Source organism: Ambystoma mexicanum, chromosome 10, assembly GCF_040938575.1.
Source record: "Ambystoma mexicanum isolate Mex_15411 chromosome 10, UKY_AmexF1_1, whole genome shotgun sequence".
NCBI classification, from domain to species: domain Eukaryota; kingdom Metazoa; phylum Chordata; class Amphibia; order Caudata; family Ambystomatidae; genus Ambystoma; species Ambystoma mexicanum.
The window spans coordinates 1405131021-1405150331 of NC_090932.1; the positions used below are offsets into that span (position 1 = coordinate 1405131021).

The 19311-nt window shown below is 48.0% G+C and overlaps 1 protein-coding gene across 1 annotated transcript in view; it reads right to left on the minus strand.

Moving 5' to 3' along the window:
- Positions 1–19311, minus strand: part of ACACB (acetyl-CoA carboxylase beta) — a 3851763-nt gene that overhangs the window by 2368595 nt on the left and 1463857 nt on the right. The window lies entirely within an intron of this gene.

Consider the following 19311-nt stretch of genomic DNA (forward strand, 5'->3'; position numbering starts at 1 on the left):
GGCCTGGCAGGGCTGCAGCACCGGCAGGACTCCTTGCGGACGAAATGATACCACTAGTCCAGGTTATTACACAGTAAGACTAAGTGAGGGGCCCGCGTGAGTGTGCTCTAGTCTGTGCTGGAGGTGGAGGGGTTGTTGCCAGTGGGTCCTCGTCGTGTATGGTGTGTGCGGCTCATATTCGTGGCGCCGGCCAAGGCAGGACTCCTTGCCTGGACCGGCCCTCTCCCCACTGTGACTGCAGACAGCTGCACCCATTGTGTGTGGGCCGGGGCGGGACGGGCAATATGATATCACCAGTCCTGGTTATTTTAGTAAATTAAACGCTCCGCTCTGCGGACTGTTTAGCACCCATCCTCATGCCAGCATGTTGCTAAGCTGGCACCCTGCGTTTCCTACATAAAAAGAAAGGGCTGCCTTGACGGGTGAGTTGCCGGCCATTTTCAAAGAGCAATGTTGCCCTTACTTACATTGCAACATTTACGTGAAAGTGTGGTGAGATAGGGAGAAGGGCTCGCGTGAAATGTATCTACCTTTATTAATAAGGTATTCTAAGCAAAAGGTCAGTGTGTGTGTGTGTGCTGCTAACAGGACAAATTAAGAAAAACATGTTTGAGCAATCTAGACAACTGTTAGGCATTGGTCACACGTTCATTAAAGTTGGGGAGCATGTGTATGCTCGAACATGCATATACTTGGAAACAATGTGAGTGATCCATTAGGTTTTCTTATTGCTCCTTTTCCATTAATGGTTTTACCACATTCAGTGAAATTAAGATGACGGCTGTGCAGGGCAGGAGTTTCCAAAGGGGCCATTATAAACCCTCTTTTTTTATGTCCAGCGGAAGCAGTATCGCGAAGGGGTTGCCCAGGCAGGGACACCGTAAGCCGCATGACGTCAACAACTGCTTCTGGGCACATGAGAAAGAAAGCAGAAGCACACACGGAAAGCATGGGAGGGAGTCGAGGGACACAAGTGTAGTGTCTCGCAAGTGGACCTCCTCACGCTGCTAGTCAGCCACCCTCATTCATACAAGGATACACCGAGACAGTAGCTGGGGTGCAACACTTCTTTACTGCATGGTCGTCAGCCTCAAACTGACTTTCTGGCGGTAGCCCTGCCCCTTCCTACACGTGGGTCGCAGCCCACTGATTAATGGTAATAAACAGAGGACTCGTCCTCGGAACACAAACACTGGTGACCCCAAGCCCTCCCCTTACTAAACATTTAGTCGTGCATTTAGTTCATTTCTTCAATGAGGCAATGTGGTTTCTTTCTTGTTCTCTGTGGTCGACAATCCACTTTCGCCGATGGATTTGTCCGTGTTTCTGTCGCTGTGTCGCCCTCGGAGGCTTTGCTGTCTCCTTCATAGGGAGCGTCCCATTGCGATAGCGTGTCATTCATGTTTGTGTTGCCTGAACCTGTGGTGTCAGGCATCCTTCTGAAGTGAGTTAAGTTTCTTGTTATGACCCTGCAGTCTCGTTCTGCGGTGATGAGTGATCCCTTTTTCTTGACGATGATGAGTGGTTCTTCATTAAATGGAGCTACGTTTTTGCGCTGTTGAGGTTGTCGGACCACTACCAGGTCCCCAGGTGCCAGGTCACTTTTCTTGGCCCTGCGAGTTGCATCAGCAGCTCTCTTCATGTTATCTTTCGTGAGCGTGTCTTTCTCTCTCATTTCAGTGTCATTCTCGTACTGAACTTCCTCAGCGGCCACATGTGACAGCGGCGTTCTGATGGTTTGCCCAAACATCACCTCAGATAGTGACTTCCCAGTGGTGCTGTGTGGGGTGTTTCTGTAGTCTTGCATGAGTTGGTATAGTAGCTTCTCGACAGGTTCTCCGGTGAGGCGCGCGATTTGTGTTGTGCGTTTGATGTTACTCATGAAGCGTTCTACTGTTCCGTTTGCCTGTGGCCATAAGGGTGTCACCTTTCTGTGGCGAAAACCCATATATTCGGCGAATCTTTGGAAATCTTGTCCAGTGAATGGAGGTCTGTTGTCGGACTTGACTATCTTGGGCATTCCGTAGGTTTCAAACATCCGATCAAGGGGTGTGATGTGTGGAGGTGGACGGGACTATCTGCAAGTCGGGGTATCTTGAATATTCGTCCACAGCTACCAGTTGTTAGGACACTCACCCGGGATCGGGATCGGCCGTGTCCTCGTGGGCGGGGTGATGCCTGGCGGCTGTACCCGCGGTTTCGCCTTGGTCACGGGCGAGTTGGGGTGCATGCGTGCATACGCGGAAGCGGCAGGGAACGGGCTTGTGGTCCAAGCCTCGTTCCCGCGAATACCGTGATTCCGCGCATGCGCAGATTCGGATTGCGGGTCAAGCCTCGCTTCCGTGCCGAATCACTATAAAGGGGCTTCCGGATCTGAACTCGCCGCGTCTCAACGCGGTTTGGTCCCGACCTCCCGCTCGCTTCTGGAAAGTCTTGTGCTTCCTTGGTCTCCTCGCTTGCCTCCCTTGTTTCCTTCCAGTGTGCCCGGCCTTTCCTTCCCCTGGTGGTTAGGTTCCTTGGTTGGGGGTCTGCTCTCTTGGGTCGGGTTTTGTCCGGTCCTGGCCTAGTTCCTCCGGTCCCTTCATCATTCCTCCTTACCTCCCTTCCCTCTCCTGCCTGACCACCTTCCTTACCTGAATACTCCTCTGCCTTGTGCTGGGTGCCAGTGCCTCCGGTGCCTTTGTTCGGTCCTACTTGCCGTCTGCCTTTTCTGCCATACTACAGTCCCGGCTGGCTTCTCTCAACATCTTCAAGAAGGATTCTGCAGAATCACAGCAACGCACTCAAGCTCGCTGTCTTCATCTACCGGCCTTCCCTGTTCAGTGCTTGCACTGTTCTGGCGCCACGTAAATCCAGGGAAGTGTTCACCCGTGGCGTCAGGAATCGGACCCATTTTCAATCCTGCAATCAGGACGGGACCTGGGCCGGTTCCTGGCGTTACCGTCTCATCTTTCGTTCTACAAGCAACGTCCTGGCGACCCCGGCACGCAAGCCTACAGGAAACACAGGTACGCAGCGCCCTAGGGACGCACATCTTGACAGATTGAGACGCCTCACCTCCGATTCAGACCCAGAGATGGAGGAAACCTCTGATCTGAGGGACGAAATCAGGTCTTTAAGGGCTGAAATGACAGCACTTCGTCTAGAAAACGAGACTCTACGTCAGATGGTGGTGCATAGGACTAGCACCACAACCCAGGCTGATTCTGCCATGGCACAGACGACACCCATGAAGTTCGACGGGGATTCCAGAAGAGTGGCCGAATTTTGTAACCATTGCAAGATCCATTTTTTGTTCCGGGCTTCCCATTTCACCGACGAGAAGGCGAAGATTGGGTATATTCTAGGGAATCTAACTGGAAATGCACTTGCTTGGGCAGCTCCTTTGGTGTCAGCAAACAGTCCAATACTGGGTGATTTTGCCGCCTTCGAGAAAGCGTTTTTGGAAGTATTCCAGTCACCTAACTTGGCCGCCACAGCACAAAACCAATTGATGGATTTAAAGCAGGGTTCAAGTGATCTGATCTCATACATTGGTCGGTTCCGTCAATTGGTGGCGGATTCTCAATGGCCAGAAGTAACACAGAAGACGCTTTTTCGGCGAGGTCTGAGAGAGGAGTACAAGTACGAACTTCTTCATATACCAGAACCGGATACTTTGCAGGTACTTCAGGAACAGGTCCTACGAATTGATCACCGTTTGGCTGAGCGGAAGGGGGAAAGACGTCGGTTGGAGAAGCCGTACCCCAGGTCTTTTCCATCACCTACTGGCGCTTCAAGTACAGCAGAAACGGGTCCGGAACCCATGCAATTAGGGGCACTCAGAGGACCTTTGTCCGCGAAAGAGAGGAAACGTCGAAGGGACTTGAATTTGTGCCTATATTGCGGTGCCTCCGGGCACTATCTGGGTACTTGTCAGTTACGACCACTCAGGAAGTCGGAAAACTAGTAGGCCTGTCAGGTATAAGGAAGGCAATGACAGGCCTACCGTTCACACCAGCCCTTCCGGATACCGATGGGATCTTACTGCCCATGTCTCCCGCAGCCCTTTTGGTACTCCGAATTAAAGTACTGTGGCAGGATAAGTCAACTGAAATCATGGGTCTTCTAGATTGTGGTGCATCTGGCAACTATATCGATGTTGAGTTCGTCAAGCAGAATCAGATCCCTCTACTTAAGAAAAGGCAAGCTACACCGATTGAGGTCATTGATGGTACACCTTTGTCTTTTGGTCCCATACAACATCACACCGGTGTTCTGCAGTTGTGGATCAATGAACATCTGGAAAACATATCTTTGGATGTGATTAAGTCACCATCTTATCCGATCGTGTTGGGTTTACCCTGGTTGTTGTACCACAACCCTAAGGTTAATTGGGTAACCCGTACATTGACCTTTAATTCGGATCGTTGTTTGCTGGATTGTTCCTCCGCAAGGTTATCAGTTGGGATATCTACAATTGCCACGCAGACAGAGGTGAATGGAACATCTAGCGTATGCCTGTTGTCTACCATACCTTCTGAATATGCAGATTATTCCTCTGTGTTTTCGGAACCTAGGGACATACCCCTGCCTCCTCATAGAAGTTTTGATTGTGCCATAGATCTGTTACCAGAATCTGTGATTCCACATGGACGAGTGTATTCCTTATCCCCGCAAGAAAGAACAGCCTTACAAGAATATCTCAACGACTGCCTTCAGAAACAGTATATCACCCCTTCCAAGTCTCCTGCAGGATTTCCGCTGTTTTTCGTCAAGAAAAAGGAGGGTACGTTACGTCCCTGTGTGGACTATCGGCAGTTAAACGAACTTACTCGGAAGGATAGATATCCATTGCCTCTAATTCGTGATATCCTGGAATCCTTGCACTCTGCCTGTATATTTACTAAGTTGGACTTAAGAGGGGCATATCATCTGGTACGAATCAAGACTGGTGACGAGTGGAAGACGGCTTTTAAGACACCCTTAGGGCACTATGAATATTGTGTAATGCCTTTCGGACTATGCAATGCCCCAGCCGTTTTTCAGCATTTAATGGATGACATATTTTCGGATTTATTCGGAATATCAGTATGGGTATACCTAGATGATATACTGATTTTCTCAAAGAATGAGAAGGAACACATCATGCATGTCAAAGAAGTTCTTAATCGTTTACGGCAGAACCACTTGTACGCTAAGATTGAGAAATGTCTCTTCAATCAAGACAAGATTGAGTTCCTTGGGTACGTGATTTGCCGTTCTGGCATACAGATGGACCCAACTAAGTCACGGGCTATTCAAGAATGGAAACGACCTAACGATGTGAAGGCCCTTCAGCGATTCCTTGGATTCGCCAATTTCTATAGGCGCTTTATACCAGGTTTTTCCAATCTCACAGCACCTTTAACCAGTTTAACCAGCAGTAAGACGTTGTTTGTGTGGAATGAGGAGGCCACCAATGCGTTCGAACGTCTCAAAGACGCCTTCAGCACCTCTCCCATCCTACATCATCCCGACCAAAGTAGACCATTCATTGTGGAAGCAGATGCGTCGAATTTCGCCGTTGGATCAGTTCTGCTACAGAAGGACCCGCAGTCGGATGTTGAATTCCCAGTGGCTTATTTTTCCCGAAAACTAACGTCGAGCGAACGGAATTATGCCATGATCGAAAAGGAACTTTTAGCCATCAAATTGGCTTTTGAAGAATGGCGCCATCATCTTTTGGGAGGCCAATTTCCTGTTGAGGTCCGTACCGACCATAGAAATCTACAGTATCTACGATCTCTTCAATGTCGCAATTCCCGCCAGGCCCGTTGGGCGTTTTTCTTTTCTCATTATGATTTCACGATCACTTACATACCAAATGCTCAGAATCTGAAAGCAGACGCATTGTCTCGCTCCTTGGAAGACACCAAGCAAGACAGCCAGAACCAGTTATTGCTAGCCCCAGAACATTTCTCGTTTTCAGTGTCTCATTGCCTGGATTCGTTCTTACACGAAACATTGGCAGACCCTTACAGAACTGAACTTTTGAAATTGCCCCAAGTTTGTGAGAACGAGGGATTGCTCTACTTCAGTGGGAGATTGTATGCACCCACCGACTCTCTTCGGAATGCCATTTTGCATGCTTTTCACGATTCGAAGATCGGGGGTCATCGGGGCATACGTGCTACACAAGAACTTGTCGCCCGACAGTTTTGGTGGCCAGGATTGGCCAAACAAGTTAAACAATACGTGGAATGCTGTCCAGTATGTGCACAAGTAAAGATACCCAGAAGGAAACCACTCGGTCTACTCCAACCCATCGAGACACCGCCCTATCCTTGGCACACCATAGCTACTGATTTCATAGTGGAACTACCACCTTCCGAGGGCTTCACATGCATTATGGTAGTAGTTGACTGTTTTTCCAAGATGGCTCATTTTATCCCTTTTGTTAAAGTTCCCTCTGCGAGTTCCATGGCCCGAGCATTTCTGCACAACATTTACCGGTTGCATGGACTACCTGATAAGATCATCTCGGACCGCGGTTCCCAGTTCATATCATCCTTTTGGAAACAACTGTGTCATCACCTGGGCATACATCGAGCACTTAGTTCTGGCTATCATCCACAGTCCAACGAACAGACGGAGAGGACCAATCAGACGTTGGAACAATATCTGCGCTGTTTCTCCAACGCCTCTCAGACCAACTGGGCATTGCAACTGGACTTTGCTGAGGTAGCTTACAACAACTCGATTAATTCTGCAACAGGTGTAAGCCCCTTTCTTTGTACCTATGGACTCAGTCCTAGACTTTTTCCGTTTGTTCCTGTACGACCAAGCGCGGTTCCCTCTGCTGATCAGCTGATTCAAGAGATCCGAAGACTGCATGGCCAGGCGACTGGTACCCTGGTTAAGGCACGTGAGGACATGAAGGTCCAGGCAGATAGGGGGCGTACCCTGGAACCTATATTCAAGGTTGGTGGGAAGGTGTGGCTTTCTTCCAAGAACTTACCTGTTCGCAACTTACCTACGAAATTTGCTCCCCGTTTCCTAGGACCCTTCCGGATTACTAGACAGATTTCCCCAGTGGCATTCAAATTGGATTTACCCCCATCCTGGCGGGTGCATCCTGGGTTTCATGTCTCCTTGTTTAAGCCTCACCTGGAGGACCCCTATGGGCGCTCGGGCTCTCGTCCTGCGGCCATTGAGGTGCAGGGTGTTCCTGAATATGAGGTCCGAGAAATCTGTGATTCTCGTTTCCATCGGGGTCAATTGCAGTTCCTGGTGGATTGGGAGGGGTATTCGGCTTGGGACCGCACTTGGGAACCTGTTGGGAATGTCCATGCTCCCCGTTTGGTGCGTGAGTTCTATTTACGCCATCCTTGTAGACCGGGGGCCCCGGGTCTTTCTGGGAGGGGGCATGGTGTTAGGACACTCACCCGGGATCGGCCGTGTCCTCGTGGGCGGGGTGATGCCTGGCGGCTGTACCCGCGGTTTCGCCTTGGTCACGGGCGAGTTGGGGTGCATGCGTGCATACGCGGAAGCGGCAGGGAACGGGCTTGTGGTCCAAGCCTCGTTCCCGCGAATACCGTGATTCCGCGCATGTGCAGATTCGGATTGCGGGTCAAGCCTCGCTTCCGTGCCGAATCACTATAAAGGGGCTTCTGGATCTGAACTCGCCGCGTCAACGCGGTTTGGTCCTGACCTCCCGCTCGCTTCTGGAAAGTCTTGTGCTTCCTTGGTCTCCTCGCTTGCCTCCTTTGTTTCCTTCCAGTGTGCCCGGCCTTTCCTTCCCCTGGTGGTTAGGTTCCGTGGTTGGGGGTCTGCTCTCTTGGGTTGGGTTTTGTCCGGTCCTGGCCTAGTTCCTCCGGTCCCTTCATCATTCCTCCTTACCTCCCTTCCCTCTCCTGCCTAACCACCTTCCTTACCTGAATACTCCTCTGCCTTGTGCTGAGTGCCAGTGCCTCCGGTGCCTTTGTTCGGTCCTACTTGCCGTCTGCCTTTTCTGCCATACTACAGTCCGGGCTGGCTTCTCTCAACATCTTCAAGAAGGATTCTGCAGAATCACAGCAACGCACTCAAGCTCGCTGTCTTCATCTACCGGCCTTCCCTGTTCAGTGCTTGCACTGTTCTGGCGCCACGTAAATCCAGGGAAGTGTTCACCCGTGGCGTCAGGAATCGGACCCATTTTCAATCCTGCAATCAGGACGGGACCTGGGCCAGTTCCTGGCGTTACCCTCTCATCTTTCGTTCTACAAGCAACGTCCTGGCGACCCCGGCACGCAAGCCTACAGGAAACACAGGTACGCAGCGCCCTAGGGACGCACATCTTGACACCAGTATGCATTCACCCCCTTCCATGGGCCCAAAATGGTCGATGGCTATTTCCTCCCATGTACCTTCGGGCAGCGCTGTCATGCTTAGGGGTTCAGGTGATGAGTGTGGCTTCACGAGTGCACACGTTGGGCAGTTCTGCAGTAGTTCTTCTGCTGAGGTGTCTAGATGGGGGAACCATAGTCTTTGTCTTAGCATCCTTTTTGTGGATACAATGCCCCTGTGTCCTTTGTGTGCTAGTTCTAGCACTTTCTGTCGCAAGCTTCGCGGGATTACGAGCTTGGTTCCTTTTAACAGTAGTCCTTCTTCCGACTTCGCAAGTTCTTCTCTTACGGCTAGGAGGCAAGTGACGTCTTGTCTCGGGTCACCATTCATTGTTTCATGAATCTGCTTTGCATGCTTCCACCGCCCTGTTTCTAGGCATCTTAGTATTACTTGAATTCCTTGGTCAGTATTCGATTCACGTGCTATCTGCTCCATGTCAAGCCCTTGCGGTGTGCTGCTGTGGATGACGTATCTTATGTATTGATCAGCTATGGACGGTTCTGGTCCGCACTTTTCTCTTGGATGATGGGAGAGAAAGTCCGCAGGGTTCTGTTCTTTCCTCGGCCTGTGCGATGGTAAACTGATAGTCCTGTAACCACAGGGCCCACGTGGCTATTCTTGGTGGCATCTTCGCCTGGGGGTTGTCATAGATGAATATGAGTGCCTGGTGGTCTGTTACTACTACAAAAGGCTTTCCATACAGGAAGAGGTGAAAGTGCTCGCAGGCCCAGACAACCGCTAGTCCTTCCTTCTATGCCTGAGAGTACGCTTGCTTAGTTTTGGACAGGCTTCGACTGGCGTAGGATACTATGTGCTTCCCACTTCCTTCTCTGTCGTCCAGTTGCGCGAGAATGGCACCTAGGCCGACGGGACTGGCATCAACGATGAGTTCCGTGGTTTTCTTTGGGTCAAAGTATGCCATGTTTCGGGCGTCGGAGATGCGGTCCTTGATTATTTGGAAGGCCTCTTGGCATTTAGGTGACCAGACAAACTAGGTGTTTAACTTGGTGAGGGCTCTGAGCGGTTCGCTGATAGACGCAAAGTCTCGTATGTACCTCGTGCAATAGCTTGCGAGTCCTAGGAAGGATCTGAGGTCTGAGGTGGTGGTGGGTGGCTCGGCTTCTCGGAGTGCGCTAACTTTCTCCGGATCTGGCGTCATGCCCTTTTCTGAAAATATGTGCCCAAAGAATCGGAGTGTCCTTTTGCGAAACCCGCACTTCTCCTTGTTTAAAGTGAGCCGGGCTTCTTCTAGGGCCATGCAGACTCTCAGTGTGTCATCGTGTTGCTCTTGAGTCTGGCCGAAGACCAAGATGTCGTCGCTATAGTTCAAACAGTTGGGTACATGTTTGATGACATTGTGTATTTCTGCTTGGAATATTTCCGCCACGGAAGATACCCCAAAACTGAGCCGTTTGTAACGGAATAAACTTAGGTGGGTGGCAAAAGTCGTTATGTAGTGGGAGCTCTTGCAGAGTTCCAGCTGGTGGTAGCCTTTGTTTAGGTCCAATTTGGAGAATGCGGTCGCTCCATTTAATAGATGTACCATGTCCGTTATTCGTGGGGCTTGATTTCGTTCTCTCAGGATGGCTTTGTTTGGTCTCCTCATGTCTACACATATCCGGATGTCGGGGGAGTCTCTTTTGGGCACCAGTACTATAGGGGAGACCCATGATGTGGGGCCTTCTGCTGGCTCAATGATATCTGCCTCGAGCAATTTGGTCAGTTCATTCTCGACTTGTTTTTGAATGTTTATGGGGATGCCGCCCCTGTAGTGTTGTGCCACTGGTGTGACGCTGGCGTTGATGTGGAGTTCGATCTGTCTGTTTTTCAGTTTTCCAAGGCCTTTGAATAATGATGGGAAAACTTGGTCAATGCTTGCCGTCGGGTCTAAATATTTATGCACCATGAGGCGCTATAGTATGTGAATGAGTCCCATCTCTATGGCTGCTTGATAGCTTAGTATGCACCCGCTCTCGGTGGCAGCCTCTAGTACATGCATGGGGATGCTTTTCTCGTGTTCGTTGTATCGGCAGGATGCCATGAACAATCCCTTGCATGCCAGGGGTGTTTTTGAGCCGTATGGATAGATGAGGGCTCTTGCTGGCTGTAGGCGAGGGGCGTTTGGTATGCTTTCGTAAACTTCCTCACTGATTACGTTCACGGTTGCTCCTGTATCTATCAAAAATTCAGCAGCAGTTTGATTGATTTATATTCGTAGTATTGGGCTGTGTTCCTTTGCCGTGTTGTTTCCAAGGGTGTATAAATATCCCTTTTTCCGTGGTGCTTCTTGGTGTTTCTCCGGTTGGCGGGCTCTCTTTTCTGATGACGCACTTGACACGCTGTCCGATTGCGACTGTACTATGAGGCACTGTACATATCTCCTGGGTCGTCTTCTTGTCCTGGATGGGGTGGTTTTGCTCTCCCTCCAGAATTTTTTGTTCTCGTCTTCTTTCCGGTTATTCGTCGTAGTGTCTGTGACGTCCTTGTTCGTGGGGTTGGTGTGCCGTCCGGTGGTGCTGCGTGGGTGGGTTTTGCTCCAGTTCTGTTGTGGGTTTCCCGCTTTTTCCTGCCCCTCTCATCTTGCTGCGGAATACCAAACACATGGCCTTGTAGTGGTTGTCACCACCGCATGAGGAGCATGTTTGGCCTATGGCGGGGCACGTTCCTTCATGGAGGTACTCGTGTCCACACCGGTAGCAGAACGGATCGCTGTTGGTTCTCGTTGTTCCTTCTAACTTGTTGAGGCTTTCGTGCTTACCGTGCGTGATTTTTATTTCCTCCAGGTCCTCTACTTGCGCTGCGAGGGCAGCATCTGATCGTGCCAGCCGTAGGATTTCTTCTAGGTTTCTCGGCTGTTGAAGTAGTCATTTTCGAAAATCGGCGCTTTCGCACCCCACTATGATCTGCGACCTGAGGGCCTCCTCGTTTGAGTAGTTGTTGAAATCACAGTGCTTCATCTTTGCTCTTAACCTCATGACGAATGCCTCTATGGTTTCTCCTCTGTTTTGCTTGGTGGTGTGGAATACATGCCGTTCATAGTCCACATTTGTGTGGGGCGTGAAGTATTCCGTGAGCGTTGTCTTTAGTTTGGCATAGGAGTCTTATGGTGTTTTCAGGTATTTCGTCAAGGATGTCTCGCACGTTAGATCCTACGGCATGGATTAAGAGGTTTAGCTTTTGCTCATCCTCTAGTGGTCCGGCCGCTTTTAGGCATACTTCGAAGTCCCTCAACCACCTTTTCCTTTCTTGATACGAGGGTGCCGGTGTCAGTGAGGTCAAAATTTGCTGGCAGTTGGGCTAAAAGGCTGTCTGTCATCTTTCTGGGTTCTGGTCTAGCTGGAGTCACTGGGACTGTCAGTGACTCCCCTTCCGATCCACTCATGGGCTGATCTTCTGACGCTGTACTAGCTGTGCGGCTCGCAAGGCCTGCTGTCCTGTGTGCAGCCGTTCTGGGGATGCCGGGGGGGGAGGGGCGCTGTGCCACGTGTTGACGGGCCTGTGGGGCCTAGCTTTTGTGGCGCGCCCTGGAGCCTTGTGCGCGTCGGCGTTTATGATCTTACCCCTCTTATCCTTGTGGAGCCAAACTCGGGAGGCCGTGCCCCTGCCGCTCTTCTCGGTGTTGTTTTTCGCCATAGCCGTTGGCGGAAGGGTCAGTACTCCTTAGCCGTCCGAAGATGTGAACAGGGAGCCGCTGCTCCACCTGCAGGTGATTGGATGCGCCTATCGGCGTCGTTGCCGTTGGCGGGAAAGGTCCCCCCCCCGCCGGAACGGATGATACGCGGGGAGCCGCTGTAGCTGCTCCACCCGCATGGGATGTGTGCGTTGGAGCCTTGGTTGAGCTTGCGCTGGGGCTCGGCGGCAGGGAGCCTTCTCGCTTAAACCCGCTGCCTCTGGGAACCCTCGACCGGATGATGTCCTGCGGCTCCAGTGGTGCCTCACTGCTCACCACGAGCGTTTTGGACCTGAGGTGGTCGGCACGGTGGAAGATACGTGTCCGCTTCGTCGCCAATGTAGTGTCTCGCAAGTGGACCTCCTCACGCTGCTAGTCAGCCACCCTCATTCATACAAGGATACACTGACACAGGAGCTGGGGTGCAACACTTCTTTGCTGCATGGTCGTCGGCCTCGAACGGACTTTCTGGCGGTAGCCCCGCCCCTTCCTACACGTGGGTCGCAGCCCACTGATTAATGGTAATAAACAGAGGACTCGTCCTCGGAACACAAACACTGGCGACACCACACCAAGGAGGGTGTGTGTGTGTGCGGCACAACCAACTGTCCATGATTTAGGTGATGGCACAGACCTTCTCCCCTAAACAGTTTGATAAGAAAGCATCACGTGTCTATTTTGAAGTCTTGGACGTTGTGTTTGTTCATCGCATCTTGTTTTGTGTGTGTTTTATTTATTTATTGCATGGGTAACAAACCGAAATGGCCTGTTTAGTAGAAACACAACTAATTTTGTTGAATTCCAGATGTGTTTTCTTTTTCTTTGAGTGAAACGCACATAGTGTAAGTGTTTTTGAATGCAAACTTTATCTGGAACTATTGGCGCACTATGCGGAAAGCTAAATTTGCAAAAAGTAAACTGGTTTCCTGACCCGTACCAAGCAGAGTTAGGGTCCGATTCACTGACAGTTTTCTGATTGCACCATTATAAAACGCTTCTGTGAATCATGTCCTACGTGTCTCAACCAACAACCGCGGATGGGTGCTATTCCAATTTCCTGGGCTGCGGGCATAACTTTTGTTCTCAAGGTGTTTTGAAAAGTTCTGCTTCTGTTTCCCAATACCGTTCTTTGTTTCATTTGAAAGGCGTGGAGCTTTTACTGTGCCCACGCCCTGGGATTTCAAAATCTTCTCTGGTGAAGTCCTCCTACAGGTGTTCACTTAATGATGTGTGCTTTTTTTCGTAAGGGTTGTGTCGGGGGATGCTAGAATTGTATCACACTTGTATGTGAGGAAGGCACGACAGTGTCCAAGTTTTTCATTTCCGCCATTTAGTAATCGATCTTGTTCTGCTTGGAGCAATGTTTGCCTGGTTTAACCATTAATAAAATGTGCTCACACAGTTTGACGGTCAATCCACAGCGTGTTAGGTATATAGGTAAAATACATGGTATGCGCTTACTGGAGCATTTCCCTTTTGTATCTGTACACACATCCTATTAAAATCAATAATGATATCATTTTATATCTAGTATGCATGATAGCGCATCCCCCTTCTCTCGCGCGTGCTTTGGCACCATGCCAGTGCTGTCATTTTGATCAGTTTTGCCATTTCTTTAAATGGAGCCTCAGCCGACAGGCGTTCACCCCATCCGCCCTCATGCTGACCTGACAAACAGAAAACAGACTCCCAGTCCCCACCTGTGAGACACCCCCTCTGCCCTGCGCGTAAATGGTGCCCACTTAGACGCACACACAACAAACGACAATGCGTGAAATGTCACAGCCTGGCAGTTGCGTTTTCAATCACTTTAAACGTTAGATCCTCCTTTTGTTTTTATTTTCAGACCTGCATCTTCTCGTGGGAGTTCCTTCCTTTATGTGTCCTCAACTTCAGTAAACATTACCACTATTGAACAGCTGACATCCAGCCTTATCTGTGACAACTGTGGGAGGTAAATGAACATGAAGCAACATATTGAAAATGGATAGCATATGTTCATGATTTGTTAGTCTTTAGCCATTTATGCATTGCAGCCTTGTACTAGTTGTTCCAACACTAAGGATTGCTTTCTCTCATCCATTGAATCAGAGAATGGCACCAAAATTAACTTCAAACTGTATGACACTGAACACATGCTTCACTTCAGTTCTTTTTCAGGACCTAGCGGTTTCCTGCTTTTTAGGGGCAGAGTAGTAACAGGTTGCAACTGTTAATCTCTCAAATCTAAACTATAACCCTGACAGATGAGACTGGCCTAAAAGTAAGGTACAAAAATAAATACTTGAAATCACTGCTTAGGTATATACTCAGTGCTCCATATAAAATTTTGAAGTGGGACTATTTTACTCCCTATTTTGTAAACTAGCGAGTACAATGATTTTTAGGGAGTAAAAATGTAAATCCAATTCCCAATGGGAGTATTTTGTAAGCAAGTGGAAATGCTTTAACTGAAAAACTGAAATGTTTTTCTAATAATTATATTGCATCTAGTTAGTCATACACATTAAAAGATGCATGTGCATGTCTACCGATCGGGAAGTATTAATAGTACTTTCATCCTGTGGCACTACGTGCACTACCTCTCCAAACATCCATGGAGCTGTGTGCATGAAAGCAGGGGCTCAAGGTCCACTGTGCTAGTTTCCCATTTTTTGTTGGGAGAATTTGTAATCTCTATTTTTATTTTTGGGGAGTATTCGCTTATTTTCAGGGAGTACGATAATACATATGTTATAAGCCAATGCAATACATTTCAAATGTGTCTCCTCTTTGGTATGCAGCCAAAGTGGTCCCCCAGAGAAGAGTGAAGAACAAAACAAGTGAGGACACCCAGGAATCCATCATTTGCTTGAATAATAGCTTCTTATTTAGCAGTACTAAAAGAACGACCATGTCTACACCTACAGGAAAACCCAAGCATCCAAAACAGAGATCAATCCTTGATATTTTTCCTCCAAAACCAAGAGGAGCTCGCCCTACTACAGGCTCTGATTCAAGCAAGTGAAAGCGATTGTCTTCCTATGATACCGCGAGTGGCAGTTCAAGCACAGCTGTACATGTTGTCCAACCATCGGCCAGCACACCAACTCTTGCTGGCAGCGGAGCTGCTTCTTCAGGTGTCGACATTGCATCACATCTACATGTGCGGACATTGGTCGGAGATCTTCACATGCTCACACTTTGTGTAGAGCTCCTCGTTCCTTGGCTGACATAGCATCTCCTACATTTGGAGTGGACACTGAAGTCTCTTGTTCACGTGCAGACATTGGTGTGATGTTTTCACGTGAGGCTGACCTAAGCAATACCTCAACTTTCCTGGATAACGCTGAATGTTCTTTCAATCCTGATATTGAGGATTGTTCTTCCCGTGTTAGCATATTTGATGATCCCCCACTGTTGCTTGATCTCCCGACATTTAATTTCTCGGGGAGAGCACAGGCAGCTCTTGGTTGCAGAGCGATGAAGTATGCAGATGCGTCAAGGTGAGCAGGGCATTCCCGAGAAGATCTCAAGCTCCCAATTTAGATGACAGTGTGGTGACTGATGTGTCACCAAATCAATACAGTGACTCAGTACAGCCCAAACTTCCTACATACCCTGTAACTGCTTCCCGTAAGTTTAATGACGATTACAAAACATATACTTGGCTGGAGTATTCAGTTCTGAAAGATAAAGTATACTGCTTTGCATGCAGACATTTTGGTTCTACTTCTGGAGAAGGGGGGTGTGAACATGGCAATGTTCCATTTGTTGACATTGGCTTCAATAAATAGGAAAAGACAGGTCGTGCTTTAAAGACACTCAGATTCTGATGAGCATAAATCTTTGGTTTGGTTGTAGCTTGGGCAGACTTTAAGCGTGTACACCAGACTACAGATCCTCAACACTCAATTGTGTCCATGCTAGAAAAGGTTGGAGACCTAGAGATTGAAGAGAATCATCAACATGTGCTGCAGTTACTCAAGGTTGTACGTCTTTTGGGTCGTCAAAGGCTTGCTTTCCAAGCCACACACGAATCAAAACATTCCCACAATAAGGGAAACATCATAGAAATATTGCGTTTGCTGTCTGATAATAATGAAGTTCTTAAAGTAAAAATGGCTAGAAGATATGGGCACTACGCATCTCCCGAGTACCAAAATGACATGATCTCAGTTGTGGCAAATCTTGTACATCAGAATATCGTTAGGAAAGTGACAAAGCACTTTGAAGTGATGGTTGATGAAACCAAAGACATTTCACATAAAGAACGGCTGAGCTTTGTGATCCAGTTTGTAGATAAAGAGGGGAACATTCAGGAAAAAAACATGGGATGTTACCACATGGAGAAGTTGGATGCCTCCAGTTTAGATGCATCCATTGACAATTCTGTGCGCAAAGCTGGCCTTGGCTGGAAGAACCGTGTGGCACAATGCTATGATGGGGCTTCAGTTATGAGTGGCAGTTTCAATGGAGTGCAAGCGAAAATAAAAGAAATTGCTCCCCAGGCAATTTACATTCACTGTCATGCACATCATCTAAACCTTGCGTTAGTGCAAACTATCACTAGCGTACAAACAGTGAAAGATTTTTTCTCAACTTTGCAGGCTATGTATGTGTTCCTTTCACAAAGTTCTCCTCAACACAAACTCGTTGTAAAAGCTAAAAGAGAAAGCTGTCTGGTAGTCTACAAATTAGAAGGACTTGCTGGCACCAGGTGGTTTTTTTGGTACGCTTGTGTTAAAAAAAAATACAGGTTCGATTTGAGACCGTTGTAGTTGTTCTCAATGCAATATAATCACAACAACGGGACAAGCATGCTTGTTCAGAAGCCAGGACTTCTCCGAAATATGCAGAGCTTTGAATTTTTGCTAACTTTGCTAAGTATGGAAGCAATTCTGAAAAATATTAATGTGTTATCTGAAGAACTTCAGAGAAAGGATCTTGATTTGCCAAATGTGAGTGAACTGATTCAAGTGACAAGAACTGACCTCATCAACCTTCGGCAAGAATTCCATTGGGTGCAAATCATCAATGACGCAACAGAATTGGCAGAAAAATGTGCTATTGAAACAGTTGAAGACCGCGACCAAAGAGTTTCACCATTAAGGCAGCGCCAACTGAGCAGCAAACTAACAGAATACTTTGTTCGTACTACAGTAGGGAAGAGGCCTGGACATTCTGAGCACTCGGGAGGATAGAATGCCACAGACTGAACAGTTAAAGTAAGAGGTGTTTTTCTCCACCTTGGATAGGTTTGTAAGAGAGTTGGATGCTCGTTTTACAAATAACATGGGGCTCATCAAGGCTGCCGGCATGTTCAATCCAAGGGATACAAATATCTTAGACTCATCTGCAGATGTTCTTGCTGAGCATTACTTAGGGCCCCAAGTAAATTACATTGGATTGCATTCAGGCCTTGCCACTGCAAGGAGCTTTTGATCTGACAAGACTATAGCAGGTATTCACTATGTCAGGTACTATCTCCATACATCACCAGGAGGCTTTTCTGAGGTGCTAAACCTGTTGGATCTGGTCCTTGCATTACCAATTACAACGGCAACAAATGAGAGGTTCTTCTCCTGTTTGAAAAGAGTTTAAAACTATTTGCGAAATAGATGTGGAGACAAGAGACATTTGTTGATAATGGCATGTGAACCTAGGGAAGTTGACGAAGGTAAATTAGAGTGATGCCATTGACAGTTTTGCTGACATGCGGCACAGGAGGTATCCTCTGAAAAGATGAACCATTATATGCTTTGACACTGCTAGGTTATAGCTCACTTTTCCAGTTAGGTCCTTCTTTTCAAGTCACGCAGACCTAATCAGCACCACATGTAGTCTTCAAAACCATCTGCTTCTGTCCTATACTACCAGCCTCTTCTTCTAATGAAGTTAGCCATGATACATCGCTCATGCACTACAATCAGTTTCTGTGTCTTACCTTTAAAACACTGCATGGTATGCTGTTGAGTTTTGTCAGCATCCTATTGTTTACCAGTGAGCTAAGCAACAATGGACCATTACATTCAGAAACATCCCAATTAAGAAGGGCACCACATACACTTACAGCCAGTCATGTGTGTCCTCAAATTGGCAGAATCTGCCACAATGCCGTCCTCCTACAGATTTTCATCCAATCAGTATTTTCCTTTGAAGCCAGACAGGCACAAATAGTAGCACAGCCACAAGTATCTGCCAAATGCCAGTCTCTTATAATTTGAGTAGCCTCCATCAGCATCTTCCTGCCGAGCCGGCAAGAAGCTATAGCACAGCCAGAGTTTTGTGTCATGAAAACATTTGCTATCCCGCCTGACTCTTCTTGATTTCCAGTCAACGAAGCAATGATGAACCATATAAACAGCATCTTCCTTTTTAATCCAGTCACCAGCTGCCCCACAGCACAGTTCTGTCTTCAAAATGTCACACTGCAAGCACCATATCCTTGATTTGTAGTCAACGAAGCAATGAGACTTGCCCAGTCAGTGTCTTCTGTTAAAACCAGCCAGGCACCATCAGCATCAGAGCCAGTTTTCTATGACATCAAAACAGCACCTGCCATACTTGCAATCTCTTCTCTGTCAAACACCCGCAGCTCCACTATCAGAGTTGTGTCTTGATCTGTTGCCATTGAACACTCACAGCTCTCCTCTGTGGTTTCCGGTCACCTAACCAACAACCTGCCTTCCAGTTAGAATCTTCGCCTTACTTGAGGAAAGGCATGCACTATTTGCTCCACAGCCCAACTCTTTTGCCTTTGAAACAGCAGCACCGGACACATCTGTCAAGCCATTGTTCTGCTCAATCTGGTAAGAAACTACATTTTTAAGTCTTATGATCACAGTGAAGGAAGAGCAACTGTTTGGGCATTATCCAAAAAGCTATACAATAGTACTAATTGTTGGAATGTGTACCATTATGGAGAGGTGCGGGGTAGAGGACAATGAACACGTAGGAACAGAAACCTATGCATATAAAGTGTGTTGGTGAGTGGGAGTAATGCAAAATGCAGCCAAGATTTATTTTCGCTAATTATGGGGACAGGCGTCATGAGGCTTTTGGTAGTGAAGTTGGCATCACTCAGTAATGCACTGTATGTCTTGAACACATTTTTAACTATTCTGTTTGCAGCCAAAATAACACAAGTGTAAGTGTAACACCAGAAGCCTCACGAGAGTACAAGGAGGAAGATGGAGTCTTGATCTCTGTTTTCTGGATGCAAGTAGAATACCTACCCGTCCTTCAAATGTGTGATGGACACGGCAGGTTTGCACGCAGAGTACGCCAAGTACTCACCTTTTCAGATTTTGGGT